General features: G+C 36.8%; 1 protein-coding gene across 3 annotated transcripts in view; it reads right to left on the reverse strand.

Annotated features, from left to right (window-relative positions):
* Positions 1-13,418, reverse strand: part of LOC126939425 (40S ribosomal protein S17-like) — a 670,460-nt gene that overhangs the window by 515,775 nt on the left and 141,267 nt on the right. The window contains exon 1 of one of the 3 annotated variants that reach the window (XM_050764794.1): positions 10,171-10,176. The exons of the other annotated variants lie outside the window; for them this stretch is intronic. The gene's annotated coding sequence lies outside the window, so the exon portion shown is untranslated. Of the gene's footprint in view, positions 1-10,170; positions 10,177-13,418 lie in introns of those variants that run through there. 3 annotated transcript variants of the gene reach the window in all.

Raw genomic sequence — 13,418 nt, forward strand, 5'->3', positions numbered from 1 at the left:
AGGCGAATTGAATGTCTAAATTGTTTCAGTCTGAGTGAGTGTGGATGTGTGAAAGAGTGTGCCCTGGAATAAAATGTCCCGTCCAGGATGGGTACCTGCTTCGTACCCTGTGCTGCTGGGTTAGGCTCTGACTACCCAAGACCCTGAACTGAAATCAATGTGTTGGGAATTGAATAAATGAATGAGCACAAATTATTGCCAAATAAAAATTTGTAAAGTATAGAACACTCATACAAATATGTGACAATAAATGATGCAATCCGTAAGTGCTCAGTGAGCCCATGATATGTTATTGTTTGGGTTTGAACTACATGGTGGTAGGAGGGACTCCTCAACAATTTTGCTTTGCAAACATTTATTTCTTGACTTAACCCACCATTACCACGACCACAGTCACTCACTGATTCACCAAAAATTGGGTAAATCATTTTTGTTTGTATTCATATTTTATAAATATATGTATAGATGTATGTATAGCTCACATTTAGTTCAGTGTATAATATTAGAAGTGTTTGGCTTCTATTTAGAAGTTTGGTGATATTTTTATGACTAGAAATATGCCTTATGAGCTTAACTCTTGTTTATGTCAATTAGCCTATGTGGTTTCCTTATATGCCGTTTCGCTTGCACTCAGTTTCCAAGAGCCGAATGATGACATTGAGGACTACTTATTGTATATATAATACATATCACAGGAGGCAGGGCCAAAAAGGCCAACTAGAAACAGTGGCATTCAGATGCTCCCATCGAATAAAACCATAATCATGTGAGCCCTTCACCGGCAACCAGAGTATCCAGGTTCTCTCATCAGAACTGACTAGGAGGCTGGTGTGACCCACGGAGAGAAGGAAGAACAGGGTGTTGCAGTGGCCCACCTGAGAGCCGCACAGGGCAGGGGATCGTCCTCCCCCCAGCCAAGGGAGGAAGTGAGTGAACGCTGGGAATTGAATAAATGAATGAGCACAAATTATTGCCAAGTAAAAATTTGTAAAGTATAGAACACTCATACAAATGTATGAAAAAGCAGGGAAAGCATGCTTTTTCCACAAAACTGTGCAACCCATGGATCGGAAGATCCCGTTCACGAACCCACACCATTCGGGCCTAGTGCCCCAACCCTGGAACACACAGATTCTCAACAGTCTCTCAGCTAGAATCTGTTTCCGGGGAGAGGGGTGACCAACACCACAGCTGCCACTGCCTGCTTTCTAAGCCTGTTTGAGCTCCTTAGGCGAGGCGCAGCAGCCAGTACTGGGACTCGCAACTGCATAACATGCTAAGCTCCCTGGGCGGGTGAAGAGCTGCACACATCTCTATAGCTAAAGGCTGTGCTTTTCCCCTGCGGGAGCTAGGGAGGCTGAATGACTTGGTCCCAAGACTTGTTCCCCACAGTCCAATAAGCTGGCTGTGGCAATCTGTGGCCAGAGTGCCTCTGCAGGCCTGACCCTGACTCGTACTTCCTCATCTGGTGGGGCTTCCCTGCAGGAACTCTCCAATAACTCCAGTCAGAGGCTCAGGGACAGAACCCAGATATCCCTGGGCCTGAGCCCTGAGGGGAAGGGGTGGCCACAGTCTGTAGACCAGCAGCCTTGGCCTTTCTTCCTGGTAGTTCTGAGGAATCAGGGCAGCCCAGACAAGTGAGTTTCTCCTGCGGGAGGCACACGCCCTCCACCAAGGGACAAAGTGCTTCATTAAATGAGTCCTGTTCCCCATGCCACACAACTGGGTGACACCCTCCAACAGGGGTTGTCAGAAACCTTATACAGGAGTGATCTTACTGGCATCAGGTTGGCGCCCCTTGAGGTCACAGGTCCCAGAAGAAGGAACAGGCACCCATCTTTGCTGTTCTCCAGCCTCCTTGAGTGACATCTCCAGGCACAGGAATGAATAAGATGAATAGGGCCTGAAATGAACCCCCAGCATACTGTAGCAGTCCTACAGAAGAGGGACCTGAACACTGAAAAAAAAAACAAGCAGGAAGCAACAACAACAGCATCAACAACAACACCATGACCACCAACAACAAAAGCCCCCCCAAAAAACCCATCCAAAGGTCAGCAGCTTCGAAGACCGAAACTAAACAAATTCACAGAGCTGAGAAAAAATAAATGAAAAAATGCTGAAAACTCAAAAGGCCAGAGCGCCTCTTCTCCAGATGATCTCAGTGTCTCTCCATCAAGGGCACAGAAATGGACGGAGGATCAGATGGATGAATTGACAGAAGTAAGCTTCACAAGATGGGTAATAAAAAAACTATGCTGAGCTAAATGAGCATGTTCTAACCCAACAGAAAGAAGGTAAGAACCATGATAAACGGATAGAGTAATTGCTCACTAGAATAACCAGTTTAGAGAGTTAAACGACCTCATGGGGCTGAAAACTACAGCACCAGAACTTTGTGAAGCATACACAAGTATCAATAGCCAAATCAACTAAGTGGAAGATAGGATAACAGAGTTTGAAGATCACCTTGCTGAAATAAGGCATGCAGACAAGACTAAAGAAGAAATAAAAAGGAATAAACAAAGCCTTCAAGAAAAATGGGACTTCATAAAAAGGCTGAAACTACGAATGATTGGAGTACCTGAAGGAGACTATGAGAATGTAAACAAGCTGGAAAACACACTTCAGGATACTATCTAGCAGAACTTCCCAAATCTAGCAAAACAGACCAACACGCAAATTCAGGAAATACGGAGAACACCATTAAGATACTCCACAAGAAGGTTAACCCCAAAATACATAATCGTCAGATTTTCCAAGGTCAAAATGAAAAAAAAAATGTTAAGGGGAGCCAGAGAAAAAGACCAGGCCACTTATAAAGGGAAGCTTATCAGACTAACAACAGACCACTAGGCAGAAACTCTATAAGCCAAAAGAGATTGGGCACCAATATTCAACATTTTTAAAGAAAAGAATTTTCAACCCAGAACTTCGTATCCAGCCAAACTAAGCTTCATAAGTGAAGGACAAATAAAATGCTTTTCAGACAGGCAAATGCTGAGGGATTTTGTAAACACCAGGCCTTGCCCTGCAAGAGCTCCTGAAAGAAGCACTCAATATGGAAAGGCAAAAACGGTACCAGTCACTGCAAAAACCACACCAAAATATGAAGACCAATGACACTATGAAGAAACTACATCAACTAGTGTATAAAATAACCAAATAGCAGCATAATGACAGGATGAAATTCACACATAACAATACTAACCTTAAATGTAAATGGGCTAAATGTCCCAAATAAAAGACACTGTCAAATTAGAGTCCAGACCCATTGATGTGCTGTATTCAGGAGACCTATCTTATGTGCAAAGACACATATAGACTCAAAATAAAGGGATGGAGGAAAATTTACCAAGAAAATGGAAAGCAAAAAAGCAGGGGTTGCAATCCAAGTCCCTGACAATAGACTTTAAACCAACAAAGGACAAAAAAGACAAGGGCATTACGTAATGGTAAAGGGAACAATTCAACAAGAAGAGCTAACTGTTCTAAATATATACGCACCCAATACAGGAGCACCTAGATTCATAAAACAAGTTCTTAGAGACCTACAAAGAGACTTAGACTCCCACAAAATAATGGGAGACTTTAACACTTTACTGTCAATATTAGACAGATCAATGAGAGAGAAAATTATCAAGGATATTCAGGACTTGAATTCAGCTCTGGATCAAGTGGACCTAGTAGACATCTACAGAACTCTCCAACCCAAATAAACAGAATATACATTCTTCTCAGTGCCACATGGCACTTATGCTAAAATTGACCACATAATTGAAGTAAAACACTCCTCAGCAAATGTAAAAACAGACTCTTAGATCACAGTGAAATCAAATTAGAACTCAAGATTAAGAAACTCACTCAAAACCACACAATTGCATAGAAATTAAATAACTTGCTCCTGAATGACTACTGAGTAAATAACAAAATTAAGGCAGAAATAAAGGAGTTATTTGAAACCAATGAGAACAAAAAGACAACATACCAGAATCTCTTGGACACAGCTAAAGTGTTAAAAGGGAAATTTACAGCACTAAATGCCCACATCAGAAAGCTATAAAGATCTTTAATCAATACCCTAACATCACAATTAAAAGAGCTAGAGAGACAAGAGCAAACTAATCCAAAAGCCAACAGAAGACGAGAAATAACTAAGATTAGAGAACAATTGAAGGAGATAGAGACATGAAAAACCCTCCAAAGAGTCAATGAATATAGGATCTGGTTTTTTTGAATAAATTAACAAAATAGACCACTAGCTAGGCTAATAAAGAAGAAAAGAGAGAAGAATCAAATAGACACAATAAAAAATGATAAAGGGGATATAACCACCTATCCAACTGAAATACAAACTACCATCAGAGAATAGCATAAACACCTCTATGCAAATAAACAAGAAAATCTAGAAGAAATGGATAAATTCCTGGACACATACACACTCCCAAGACGAAACCAGGAAGAAGTCAAATCCCTGAATAGACCAGTAACAAGTACTGAAATTGAGGCAGTAATTAGCAGCCTACCAACCAAAAAAAAAAGAAAAAAAGAAAGCCCAGGACCAGATGGATTCACAGCTGAATTCCACCAGAAATACAAAGAGGAGTTGGTACCATTCCTTCTGAACCTATTCCAAATAATTGAAAAGAAGGGACTCCTCCTTAACGTATTTTATGAAGCCAGCATCATCCTGATACCAAAACTTTCCAGAAACAAAACAACAACAACAAAAAATATTTTAGGCCAAATTTTAGATTAATGAACATCAATGCAAAAATCCTCAATAAAATATTGGCAAACCAAATCCAGCATCACATAAAAAAAACTTACCTACCACAATCAAGTTGCTGCATCCCTGGGATGAAATGCTGGTTCAACATATGCAAATCCATAAAGGTAATCCATCACATAAACAGAACCAAAAACAAAAACCACGATTGTCCCAATAGATGCAGAAAAGGTTTTTAATAAAATTCAAAATCCCTTCATGGTAAAAACTCTCAATAAACTAGGTATTGATGCAACATATCTCAAAATAATAAGAGCTATTTATGACAAACCCACAACCAATATCAGATTGAGTGGACAAAAGCAGGAAGCATTCCCTTTGAAAACCGGTACAAGATAAGGATGCCATCTCTCACGACTCCTATTCAACATAGTATTGGAAGTTCTGGCCAGGGCAATCAGGCAAGAGAAAGAAATAAAAGGTATTCAACTAGGAAGAGAGGAAGTCAAATTGTCTCTCTGTTTGCAGACAACATGATTTTGCATTTATAAAACCTCATCATCTCAGCACCAAATCTCCTTAAACTGATAGGCAATTACAGCAAAGTCTCAGGATACACAGTCAGTATTCAAAAATCACAAGCATTCCTTTACACCAACAATAAGTAAGCAGAGAGCCAAATCATGAATGAACTCCCATTCACAGTTGCTACAAAGATAATAAAATACCTAGGAATACAGCTAACAGGGGATGTGAAGGACCTTGTCAGGGAGAACTACAAACCACTGCTCAAGGAAATAAAAGAGGACACAAACAAATGGAAAAACATTTCATCCTCATAGATAAGAAGAATCAATATCATGAAAATGGCCATACTGTCCATAGTAATTTATAGATTCAATGCCATTCCCATCAAACTACCATTGACATTCTTCACAGAATTAGAAAAAACTACATTAAATTTTATATGGAATCGAAGAAGACCCCTATAGCCAAGACAATCCCAAACAAAAAGAACAAAGCTGGAGGCATCACGCTACCTGACTTCAAAGTATACTACAAGGCTATAGTAACCAAAACAGCATAGTACTAGTACCAAAACAGACATATAGACCAATGGAGCAGAACAGAGACTTCAGAAATAACAGCACACATCTACAACCATCGGATCTTTAACAAACTTAACAAAAACAAGAAATGGGGAAAGAATCTCCTACTCAGTAAATGGTGCTGGAAAAACTGGCTAGGCATATGCAGAAAACTAAAATTGGACCCCTTCCTAATACCTTACATGAAATTAACTCAAGATGGATTAAAGACTTAAATGTAAAATCCAAAACCATACAAACCCTAGAAGAAAACCTAGGCAATACCATTCAGGACAAAGGCATAGGTAAAGGCTTCATGACAGAAACATGAAAAAGCAATTGCAACAAAAGCCAAAATTGACAAATCAGATCTAATTAAACTAAAGAGTTTCTGCACAGCAAAAGAAACTATCATCAGAGTGAATAGGCAATCCACAGAATGGGAGAAAACTTTTGCAATCTACCCATCTGACAAAGGTCTAATATCCAGATTTAAAAGAAATTTTACAAATTTACAAGAAAAAACTGACCCCATCAAAAAGTGGGCAAAGGATATGAACAGACACTTCTCAAAAGAAGACATTTACGTGGCCAACAAACATATGAAAAAAAGCTCAACATGACTGATAAGAGAAATGCAAATTAAAACCACAATGAGATACCATCTCACACCAGTTAGAATGGCTATCATTAAAAAGCCAGGAAATAATAGATGCTGGTAAGGCTGTGGAGAAATAGGAACACTTTCACACTGTTGGTGGGAATGTAAATTAGTTCACCCATTGTGGAAGACAGTATGGTGATTTCTCAAGGATCTAAAACCGGAAATACCATTTGACCCAGCAATCCCATTACTGAGTATATACCCAAAGTAATATAAATCATTCTACTCTAAAGACAGATGCACACATATGTTTACTGCAGCACTATTTATAATAGCAAAGACATGGAACCAACTCAAAGGTCCATCAACGATAGACTGGATAATGAAAATGTGGTACATATATATCATGGAATACTATGCTGCCATAAAAAGGAATGAGATCATGTCCTTTGCGGGGACATGGATGAAACTGGAAACCATCCTCCTCAGCAAACTAACAGAGTAACAGAGAACCAAACACTGCATGTTCTCACTCATAAGTAGGAGTTGAACAATGAGAACACATGGACACAGAGAGTGGAACAACACACACCAGGGCCTGTTGAGGGGTAAGGAGTGAGGAGAGGAACTTAGAGGAGGGTCAATAGGTACAGTGAACCACCATGGCACATGTATACCTATGTCACAAACCTGCACATATGTCCTGTTTCTTTTTTTTTTTTTTAGAAGAAATGAAAAAATACATATCATAAAATGCATATCTCATATATATATATATATATCCCACAGCATTATCATTATAATAATTATGTTTTATAATATTCAGGAAGAAAGTAACAATTTTGTAGTAGATGTCATTTGAACAGTTGGTAAATCAAGTTGAAGGAAGAAGAGAATTAGTTTCCATTAGTATCTTTAGCAAAAATAAATTTCAGGTAGATTGAAGATCTGGGACCAAAAACAAAACTTCAGAATGTCCAAAGAATAGATAAAATAACACATTTAAGGTCTTAGAGAAGGGTACATTTAAAAAAGTAGGACATGAAAAGGGAAAAGAATGTCAAACTCTGTTCAAACAAAAACACTAAAAATAAAGTTAAAGGACAAGGCAGAATCTCTGAGAGATTTGAAATATTTATACCTGAAAAGGTACCAGTACCCAGAATTATAAAGAACTCTTGAAAATCCAAGGACAACCCAAAGGTCAACTGGACAAGGGATTTGAATGGGTAATTCATAGAAAAGGAAACCAAAATGGCCAATAAGCATTTTATAAGACTCCCAGCTTCACTCGTAATTTAGTAAATGCAAATTAAATCTGCAGTGAAATACATTTAATACCTATTCTAACAGATAAATTTTTAAATATTTAACACTTCCTCTTGTGCATGGAAAAACAGGAATTCTCACGTTATTGGAAAAAATGAATGTTAATATAACCACCATTGAGGACAATTTGGCCATACCAGTGAAGATGAAAGTTTGTATATTCTCTTACACAGCATTTCCACTTGTAAGTATAGTCTGTAGGAAAACTTCAATACATGTAATACAGGCTTCACAACTACTGCTATTTATTGTAACATTATTTGCATCAACCAAAAAATTAGAAACAACTCAAATATCCATTTACAGGACAATAGATAACTTGTGGTATGTTTATATAATGTCTTTAAGCACTATAAAGCAGTAAAAATAAACAAGCTAAAAATATAATTAACAATATAAATAAATCTCAAAAACCTAATGTTGAACAAAACAATTACATTGTAAAATGATACATGTATGTGATGCCAATTATGCAGTTTTTAAAAAATGCATATTTTCACTATGTAGGATACAAAATATGAGTTACAAAAATATATGTGAGAATGATAAAACACCAAAATTCATGATGCATCTACTATATCAGCTACTAGTAATTATAACATTTTTGAGTCTTGTAAGTGTCATCCACTATTGTGAGTAATTCACAGATATTTAATTCTATCATTTAGTCACCACAGCAAGTTTATAGGATATTTATCATTATACCTCCAAGTTTATAGGTAAGAAAATTGAAGCACAGATGACTAAGTAATTTGTCTTATTATACAGATAGGAAGTGACAGAGATGGAATTTTTAGCCTCCTTTCAGCCAGGACATGATGGCCGTTACCTCTAAGTAGAGAGAGAATGAGATATAGGCAGCTTCAACTGAAATGTTTTCGATTTTTAAAATTCTGAAGAAAATACAGTAAAAGATTAAGATCTGATAAAACAAGAGGAGGAAAACAAGTGTCCATTATATAATCCTCCTTAACTATACTTACAATATTTACAATATTAGAAGCAGAGGGGAAGGAGGAGAAAATGGAAAAGGAGGAGAAGGAAGAAGAGAAGCAGGAGAAGAAAAAAGAGGAGGAGGAAAAAGAGGAGTAGAGGGCAGAGGAGGGGGAGAGAGAAACAGTGAGCACCCTGGCAGCAGGTTAAGTGGTGAATTTAAACAGAGCAAACTAGAAACAGAGGAGCAAGTAATAAATTCTTTTCTAAATAGGAGATTGTAAATATAACATTTACTGACACTTGGTGATATTTCTAAAAAGACTCGAACTATTTTACTAATGAAAAACCTAAACAATATGGTTTAGAGTTTACAAAATATTTTCTACATATATTACTATTCAAACATCCTCCATTACCTATAAGGCAGGCACTATTATTATCCTCATTGTGCTGCCAAGAAACCCGGGGTTAAGAAAAGCGTCATAACGTGTCTAGTAGTCCTAGAGTTAAGAGGCGTTAGGATTAGGGGCTGGACTCAGGTTCACTGACTTGAATCCCCTTTTACTTCCCAAACATGAATAGTTCAAAGAGCCTCACAGCAACCACATCTACTCTAAATTGACTGACTGACTTTAAAAATGTATTTACATGGTCGTTAGTATCAGTCATATTCTTCAAACATAAAACCTTCATCTCAGACATCATTTTCTGTAATCCATATTCTCAGTACTTGTGCTTGAAGAAACATCAATATTAATTCCAGCTTTAAAGTAGGTTCTGGATAGGAGCCTTCATTTCTTACTCATTTGCTATAACTTTTTGACTTTGAAGTTGACATAATTACCAAATACTCTGTTCCGCTTTTACTAGATTCTGTCATTACTGGAAATCTAAAGTTATAGATAATATTATCCTCCCTCAAAATACAGTGAAGGAAAAACTGGGAGAGAAAAAAAATCCTAAGCAATAATATTTGCATCACCCTGGCTCACTAAAATGATGTTTTCACTATGAATATATTAATTGTTTATGGCCTCTTCACTTATGGGAAGAAACCTGTTCAGGTTCAAGCACATTTTGGGGGATGGAGGAAGAGGTGCCAAGGATCCAATTTAACATGACTTTGAAAAACATGACAGATTCTAGAACTAACATAACTTTCTTGAGGCAGTGCCAATAGGCAGAAACCTACACTTGTGCATGAAAAATTCTACACAATGTCTTTGCTTTATAAAAAGACTCTTTTGTTTTACAAAAAGACTTTCCTTTGAAAAAGATTACATTAGAATGTCTAAATCTTTTTTGCAAGAAAATTAAAAATGTGATTAAATTGATCAAGATTTAGCTTATTCCAAAATTCTCAACAACTTGTGAATACTACTAAAATAATCCACACCTCTGCAGACCCAGCTGTTTATTTAAGGAAATCTAACATTTCCAGTAACAACTGCTTTATCTTACCTGTGCCAAGTCATGGCCATCAGCTCCCCCATTCCCACACCATTTATCACTCAGCAAACTAGGAGCAATGTTCATTAATTTTATTGGGAGGAAGGCTAATCTCAATTAGTAGAAATTTGAATTGTAGAATATATTTTTTAAAAACAGATGCATTGTTGCATTTGCTTGCATGACCTACCTCCTTATTTTTCTCTATGATTACCTTAAAATTAAAGATTGAGGTAGGGTAAGAATATAGTTTGAAATTCTAATTTTCCATTCTCTTCCCTTCCAGGACAGTTTTCAGTGTTATGCTGAAGAGGGTGTCTGTATATTTCCGATGTGAAAAATAGAACCAAGTTGTTTAATAGATTTTAAAACCCAATTAGCACCTTGGTTGATTTAGCTTTGCCAGTGGCTTTTGTTCTAAAATCTGAGACCATAGCAAGGACTTCCAAGTTCCCCAACAAAGGAGTTTATAACCAGAAAATGGAGGGGAAAATGTTCTTTCTTTTTCGTAATGTCCTGTGTACAGTATTGTTTCTAGAATGCAGAAAACAGAGGTCACAATGTAAACAAGGCATTGAGATGGAACTTATAAAACACATTTGGATGGTGAATAACAGAAGCACATTCTAGCCCAAATGGAATAGAGGGTTCACTGGGGGAGCCATAGGAAGTACGGTTGATGAAATAAGTTCATGAGCAGACAGACAGGAAAACTGAATGACAGAATCAGTAACGTCCAGAGTGGAGAGCCATTGAAGATGTTTTTATTTTACTTGCACTAAGGATATAATGATTGAAGGGAATGAGTATGAAATACATTTTAATGTCCTATGTATTCAACAGAACTTGGCAACTAATTAGATACACGGATTGCAGGATGTGAAGAAAACCAACATTGATGAAATGGTTATATTCCAAGTTCCTTTTTCCCCAAGAACTTAAAATATATGTGATTTAATTCTTGTTTTTTAATTATTAATTGATAATAATGGTATATGTTATATATATATGTGGTACAATGTGATGATTTGATATATGTTTACATTGTGAAATAATTAAATCAAGCTTTTCAAGACATCCATAAAGCTGAAATAATTAGTTACAGTTAATGGGTAATGAACTTGAAGTTTACGGATTAGTTTGACTGGGGTCACACAACATGAAAACGATGGAGGTAGATTTTAACTCAAATTAACACAGGCAGTACCCACCTGACGTTTTCAATAGACTAAATGATCTTCCAAGGGTGACTTGCTGTTTTGAGAGGCCATATGTTGAATGGTTAAGAGAAGCTTGTGTGTGATTTAAGACTGGCTGGGTTTGTATCTCAGATCTATCATATAACACTCATATTATCTTCAGCATATCATTTCATCTTAAATGTCATTTATGAAGTGGGAATAATAGTAATATCCTGACCTCAAAGGATTTTGATGAGAATTAAACACTTAGAACAGTGTCTGGAAAACTGAATTCATTTATTAAGTGCTTGCTGTTTTAATTATTATGCTTTCATAATATGTATTATTCACTGCTTTAGTTAGGAAAAGAATGGTTGGTGGATAGCCAGGGAGAAGTAACACAGAGACATAATTTTGAAAAAAAAAATGATAAACTGGATTTTAGATATAATGAGACTGTTATACTGGCAATGTATCTATTTTAGATTTGGTAAGAAGGTAGCGTACTACATTCTCTAGTGTGCTAGTCAAAATTCACATCTTTGTAGTTGTACTGAGAAAAAAATTTTTAGATTTCAACCTTTTAAATTGGCGTGATTTTTACTTCCTATTAAGTACAATGCACAAACTACATCATTATTTATTAAACACAGTGTAAAAACTACATTTTTTCCCATTGCTTTGACCTCCTGACTGAAGTTGAAAGCATCTACAATCCTGGAATACCTGTATCCCAAACTGGTGGATTAGGAAAGGGATATCCCTGCCCCCTGCATCTGAGACTGCAGTAATTCCTGGCCAAAACTCCAAACACTGTCATAATCCTCTTTATAATTTTTCCAGGGACAAAAAAATATGCATTTTAGATACAGCTTTTTCCCACTACATCCTAGCTAAACCAATATATGAACAGGGTCTAAATAAAATTATTCCAAACAGGTAATCTATAAATTATATTTACCTCCATCAGTGCAAGCATGTAACCATCCTACAGAAAAGGGGCCTCAGTGACCTTTTTACTATCTTGCTTAGGAATGGTGCACATAATTTCAGTGTGCACATAATTTCAATATCCACCATTCTCGTATAGCAAGAGGGAAGAAAAAATGTCGTGTGGCTTATATTAGTTACAATGGAGAGACTTTAACAAAAAAGTTCTCTATAGCAACAATTATGGACATTTCCAGAAAGCAGAAATAAAGGAATGTAGCCTTTGCAAGAGGACAATACTGTAAATCAATGGAGAAGGTTCTGAAGTCCTTGAGATTTCTAAGGACAAGAGTAAAAGAGAATGAAGACCAGCAGCCAAAGATAGATACTTGAAGAGTACTTAGCTAGACTGTAGAAGAAAGAATAGACTCAACAGAAGAGGGTGCTGGAATGATGAAAGAATAACAGCAACTTATTGGTTGTGAAAGGTTAAGATGGCAAAAACTTCAAGGAACCAGCAGAGAGATTCAGGAAAAAGAGAACTGACAAAAGATTAATAAGTGTATAAATAAGAAGGCTAGAAAGTGGCCTTCTTGAGAAGAGCTTGAATGGAGTGGTGGGAATAGAAACTACTTTTCAAGAGGCTAAAAGAAAAATTGGTGGAGAAGAAATTAAGACAGCAACAATGTGCCTCTTCTTTCAAAAGACTGGCAATGCAACTAAGGAGAATGCCACAAAATCACCAATGCAATTAAATTTCTTACCAAGTCATTTTCACCTTTAGACAAATATTGATTTTATCCCAGCTGTTCTCAGAATTTCCAAAAGAGTGAATTAGTGAATTATGATTTAATGGGTTTTAAAAATTTATATTTTTGCTTTCACAATTCAAAAGATTTCTATTTTGTTTAGGCAAATTTTGAAGAATTCTGTAATTTGTTTTGTGGATTCAAAGAGTAACGATAATGTATTATCACTATTTTGGTTATAATAATTGGAACAAATTGATTCCTTTTTTAGAGACAGGGTCTTGTTCTATCACCCAGGCTGGAGTGTCGTGGTGCCATCATAGCCCACTGCAGCCTCAAACTCCTGATCTAAGCAATCCTCCTGCCTCAGCCTCTTGAGTAGCTGGTACTACAGGCACATACCACAATGCCTGTCTATTTTCA

This window comes from Macaca thibetana, chromosome 16 (genome assembly GCF_024542745.1).
Source record: "Macaca thibetana thibetana isolate TM-01 chromosome 16, ASM2454274v1, whole genome shotgun sequence".
In the NCBI taxonomy this organism is placed as follows: domain Eukaryota; kingdom Metazoa; phylum Chordata; class Mammalia; order Primates; family Cercopithecidae; genus Macaca; species Macaca thibetana.